Below are 6,150 nucleotides of genomic sequence, written 5' to 3'. Positions count from 1 at the left end.
TTAATACCATGCATAAGTAGATGGTTGAGATATATTTTAAGGGTTATGGGACAAACAGTCTAGGAATAAAAGGCCTAAAAGGGGCCAATAACAAGCATAGGTGTCGGCGTCCGAAGACTTTTGGTTTTCGCACTATAACTTTAGTATAAGTGAATAGAAATCTATGAAATTTAAACACAAGGTTTATGATCATAAAAAGAAGGTTGGGATTGATTTTGGGAGTTTTGGTCCCAACAGTTTAGGAATTAAGGGCCAAAAAGGGGCCCAAATAAGCATTTTTCTTGGTTTTCACACCATAACTTAAGTATAAGAAAATAGAAATCTATGAAATTTAAGCACAAGGTTTATGACCATAAAAGGAAGGTTGGGATTGATTTTGGGAGTTTTGGTCCCAACAGTTTAGGAATAAGGGGCCCAAAGGGTCCAAAATTGAACTTTGTTTGATTTCATCAAAAATTGAATAATTGGGGTTCTTTGATATATGCTAAATCTAACTGTGTATGTAGATTCTTAATTTTTGGTCCCGTTTTCAAATTGGTCTACATTAAGGTCCAAAGGGTCCAAAATTAAACTTAGTTTGATTTTAACAAAATTGAATCCTTGGGGTTCTTTAATATGTTGAATCTAAAAATGTACTTAGATTTTTGATTATTGGCCCAGTTTTCAAGTTGGTCCAAATCGGGGTCCAAAATTAAACTTTGTTTGATTTCATCAAAAATTGAATAATCGGGGTTCTTTGATATGCCAAATCTAACTGTATGTAGATTCTTTATTTTTAGTCCCGTTTTCAAATTGGTCTACATTAAAGTCCAAAGGGTCCAAAATTAAACTAAATTTGATTTTAACAAAAATTGAATTCTTGGGCTTTTTTGATATGCTGAATCTAAACATGTACTTAGATTTTTGTTTATGGGCCCAGTTTTCAAGTTGGTTCAAATCAGGATCCAAAATTATTATATTAAGTATTGTGCAATAGCAAGAAATTTTCAATTGCACAGTATTCAGCAATAGCAAGAAATCTTCAATTGCACAGTATTGTGCAATAGCAAGTAATTTTCAATTGCTCAGTATTGCGGAATAGCAAGAAATCTTCAATTGCACAGTATTGTGCAATAGCAAATATTTTCAATTGCACAGTATTGTGCAATAGCCAGAAATATCTAATTGCACAATATTTTAATATTTTATGATGTATTTAAATGAGTAGTTATTGTTGCAAAACAAACTCCATTAGAAATTTGAATTGAGATCAGTTTTGGAAAAAGGGAAAGGGGGATGTGAAAAAAATGGGGGGGGGGGTTCAATTTTTCTCATTTCAGATTTCATAAAGAAAAAGAAAATTTCTTCAAACATTTTTTTGAGAGGATTGATATTCAACAGCATAGTGAATTGCTCAAAGGCAAAAAAAAATTTTAAGTTCATTAGACCACATTCATTCTGTGTCAGAAACCTATGCTGTGTCAACTATTTAATCACAATCCAAATTTAGAGCTGTATCCAGCTTGAATGTTGTGTCTGTACTTGCCCCAACCGTTCAGGGTTCAACCTCTGCAGTCGTATAAAGCTGTGCCCTGCGGAGCATCTGGTTGCTGGAGTTATTAGACTTAGACTATCTTGCAACTTGCTCACACCTTGTGACTGTATTCCACAAGCACACCGGTGAGGACATTTTATAGCTACTGAATATTAGAATGGCAGTATTTGTAATCAATATTTAAGTCAAGGAGTGTAAATTTGTAGCTATCAAATACGACTGATGGTTTATAAAAAAAACCAATACTTATGTCTCCAATATGGCTAAATATGAAGGAATAAAAAGCAGCCCTTCAAATTCAAGTCTCAAGGATAACATTCTAGAAAGTAAAAGAATATTTAAAAGTAAAGCAAATTGGAATACGATTTAAAAAATGGATAACTGGATAATATTTTGTAAGTTTTGTTATCTTTGTTTCTTATATCCACAAAACTGACAAAATCAAACATCAACCAATGGAAGGAGTGACACACTGTCATATTCCTGACTTTGTACAGGCATTTACTGAAGAAAATGGTTGGTTAAACCTAGTTTTATAGCTAGCTTAACATCCCACTTTAGGACAGTGGATTATAGTTCCAATGTGTTGTCACAAGAGTGCACACACTGAAATGTCTCGCCATCTTTACTAATCATTGATATTATGTTGATAGTCCTAAGTATAAAGCTTTATTACAACTGTCACATAAACTTAATATTAACCAAGGTAACTAAGCAAAGACTAATGAACCATGAAAATGAGGTCAAGGTCAGATGAACCATGCCAGACATACCCTTATGTACAGCTACCAATGCTTCCATACAACAAATATAGTTGACCTATTACTTATAGTTTAAGAAAAATAGACCAAAACACAAAAACTTAACACTATGCAGTGAACCGTGAAATTGAGGTTACGGTCAAATAAAACCTGCACGACTGACATATAGATCATAAAATATTTCCATACACCAAATATAGTTGACCTATGGCATATAGTATTGGATAAAAAGACTAAAACTCAAAAACTTTACTTTGACCACTGAACCATGAAAATGAGGTCATGGTCAGATGACATATGCCTGCTAGACATGTACACCTTACAATCATTCCATACAACAAATATAGTAGACCTATTGCATAAAGTATGAGAAAAACAGACCAAAACACAAAAACTTAACTATAACCAATTAACCATGAAAATGAGGTCAAGGTCAGATGACACCTGCCAGTTGGACGTGTACACCTTACAGTTCTTCCATACACCGAATATACTAGCCCTATTGCTTATAGTGTCTGAGATATGGACATCCTATTACTTATAATAAGAGAGAATTCAACATTACAAAAAATCTTAACTTTTTTTCAAGTGGTCACTGAACCATGAAAATGAGGTCAAGGACATTAGACATGTGACTGACGGAAACTTCATAACATGAGGCATCTATATACAAAGTATGAAGCATCCAGGTCTTCCACCTTCTAAAATATAAAGCTTTTACTGTGCTTATCCAATAACCTTTGCGGTAGTGAATTACCTATTGCCTGACCAGTTTAAAAAATTGTCAATACAATTTGTCCATTTAAATAGTACAATAGGTATTGTGAGAGCTTTTATCAACAGGTATTGTGAGAGCTTTTATCAACAGGTATTGTGAGAGCTTTTATCAACAGGTGGTCATTTAACTACCTGTAGATTTACCTGGTTTGTTTTTGACAGAGCTAATTTAAATGAATGATAGCTAGCTTGCTTTCCTCATGTCCAATGTCCTGAATGGACTATTCTATTTGTGTATGGGACATTTTACATTTAATACACTATTTGTTTTTTCTAATAAAGATATTTATTGTAAATTTATTTATTTTGCTTACAATTACAAATAAATCATTGCTGGTAAATCCCACTTTCATAATGAAGAATAAAGCACTTAAATTTTTATTCACTAATCCATTTGTACTTTTTAGCTCACCTGGCCCAAAGGGCCAAGTGAGCTTTTCTCATCACTTGGCGTCCGGCGTCCGTCGTCGTCCGTCGTCGTCGTCCGTCGTCGTCCTGCGTCCGGCGTTAACTTTTACAAAAATCTTCTCCTCTGAAACTACTAGGCCAAATTTAACCAAACTTGGCCACAATCATCATTGGGGTATCTAGTTTAAAAATTGTGTCCGGTGACCCCGCCAACTAACCAAGATGGCCGCCATGGCTATAAATAGAACATAGGGGTAAAATGCAGTTTTTGGCTTATAACTCAAAAAACAAAGCATTTAGGGCAAATCTGACATGGGGTAATATTGTTAATCAGGTTAAGATCTATCTGCCCTGAAATTTTCGGATGAATCTGACATTCCGTTGTTAGGTTGCTGCCCCTGAATTGGTAATTTTAAGGAAATTTTGTTGTTTTTGGTTATTATCTTGAATATTATTTCAGATAGAGATAAACTGTAAAAGCAATAATGTTCAGCAAAGTAAGATCTACAAATAAGTCAACATGACCAAAATGATCAGTTGACCACTGTAGGAGTTATTGCCCTTTATAGTCAATTTTTAACCATTTTTCGTAAATCTTAGTTATCTTTTAGAAAAATCTTCTCCTCTGAAACTGCTGGGCCAAATTATTTGAAACTTGGCCACAATCATCATTGGGGTATCTAGTTGAAAAATTGTGTCCGGTGACCCCGCCAACTAACCAAGATGACCGCCATGGCTATAAATAGAACATAAGGGTAAAATGCAGTTTTTGGCTTATAACTCAAAAACCAAATAATTTAGAGCAAATCTGACATGAAGTAAAATTGTTAATCAGGTCAAGATCTATCTGCCCTGAAATTTTCAGATGAATTGGACAACCTGTTTTTGGGTTGCGGCCCCTGAATTGGTAATTTTAAGGAAATTTTGCTGTTTTTGGTTATTATATTGAATATTATTATAGATATAGGTAAACTGTAAACAGCAATAATGTTCAGCAAAGTAAGATCTACAAATAAGTCAACATGAAGGAAATGGTCAATTGACCCCTGTAGGAGTTATTGACCTTTGTAGTCAATTTTCAATCTGCTTCCTTTGTTTAATATTCACATAGACCAAGGTGAGCGACACAGGCTCTTTAGAGCCTCTAGTTTTGATATATTGAAAATAAATTTTTAACAGTAATTCCAATTGAAGTAGATCCTGAATATTAAATGAAACTAAGCATCACTACTATTCCATTTCAGGAATCGTAATATAACATGAAAATATATCCCATTAGAAAACACCAAGCCACACACATTGGCAGATCCAGAACTTTTCATAAGGGGGGGGGGGGGGGGTGCTGACTGACCTAAAAAGGGGGGGTTCCAGTCATGCTTCAGTGATTCCCTATATAATCAACCAAATTTTTACAACGAAAGGGGGGCCTGGGCCCCCCAGGGCCCCCCTGGATCCGCCTATGACACATAATTCATCTTGTAGAATTATTCACAATTAGATGGGCTATCCAAAAAAATCCATTTTACAAACACTTAAATTCCATATCAGGTATCAGAAACTTAAAATACATCCCACATTAAAAACTCCATGAAGCAAACATATATCTACTTTTTTTTTATAACTAAATTCACTGATTGACATTTCCATCTTGACTATTTAGAGACACAAAAAGAAATGGCTTAAATTGTCCCATATCTGAATAGAAAAGTCTATTCAGGACAATGGTCATGATACATGAGGAAAGTAAGCTAGCTATCAGTCATTTAAACTTTACCTTTAACACAGTGTAGATACTATTCTGTACGCTTTCCGGAAGTCGCGATTTCCGAAGCGAGAACTTTTTGGATCACATTTTAAATTTGTCAGATATACTATATTAAACGGTAAGATGTTCATCTGTACATTGCTTAATGATTAATTCAGCTGACATCGATATTCACAAATGGTTTATAATTAAATTTAGCACATTCATTATTCGTATCTTTGCCTTAATTAAGAGATTTTTAAGTGCATCACTAAGGAAAATCAGTCGGTGAACCTAAAAACAATCTTATTGCACTCTTACTGTACAAATTAACGTAAAATCTAGACTTAACTTACTAAATAAAGTATATTTTAAGTGGTGGTAAAAGTTTCAGCCAGATCTTTGAAGCCAGAAATAAGAAAATTACACTTGTTTGAATTTCTCACTGTACGATCAGTCTCGCTTGTATATTTTGAAACTGTATGATCAGTCTTTATTTCACTGTATTCTAGTAGTGATTTCAAAGTTATTTACGATACATTAGAAGATGGCATTTTTCTAAATAACACAAATATATTTTAATAAATTCACATCCTGTAAACTTTTCAAACATGTTTTAGCTTGATAGGGTGTACTCGACTTACTACATTAAGTATAAGGATGTTTGAATGTGGCTGAAATACGAAGAAGGTTTGTTTGTTTATAGAAGTTTCAGAAATGTCCTCTGTTATACTTAAAATTGTACAAACACACAGATTTAATTGTTACTATATAAAAATGCATGAATTTACAAACATTCGAGGCCGTACTGTAGCCTATAATTGATCACAGTTCTTTCACTTTGTTTTGGATGTAGATCTGTCTCTTTCACACTCAATTGTACACCACTTTGTAAAGCGGTGGTTTATAGTGATAATGAAGTCCGT

This window comes from Mytilus edulis, chromosome 10 (assembly GCF_963676685.1).
Source record: "Mytilus edulis chromosome 10, xbMytEdul2.2, whole genome shotgun sequence".
NCBI classification, from domain to species: Eukaryota; Metazoa; Mollusca; class Bivalvia; order Mytilida; family Mytilidae; genus Mytilus; species Mytilus edulis.
This window is presented reverse-complemented; position numbering follows the sequence as displayed.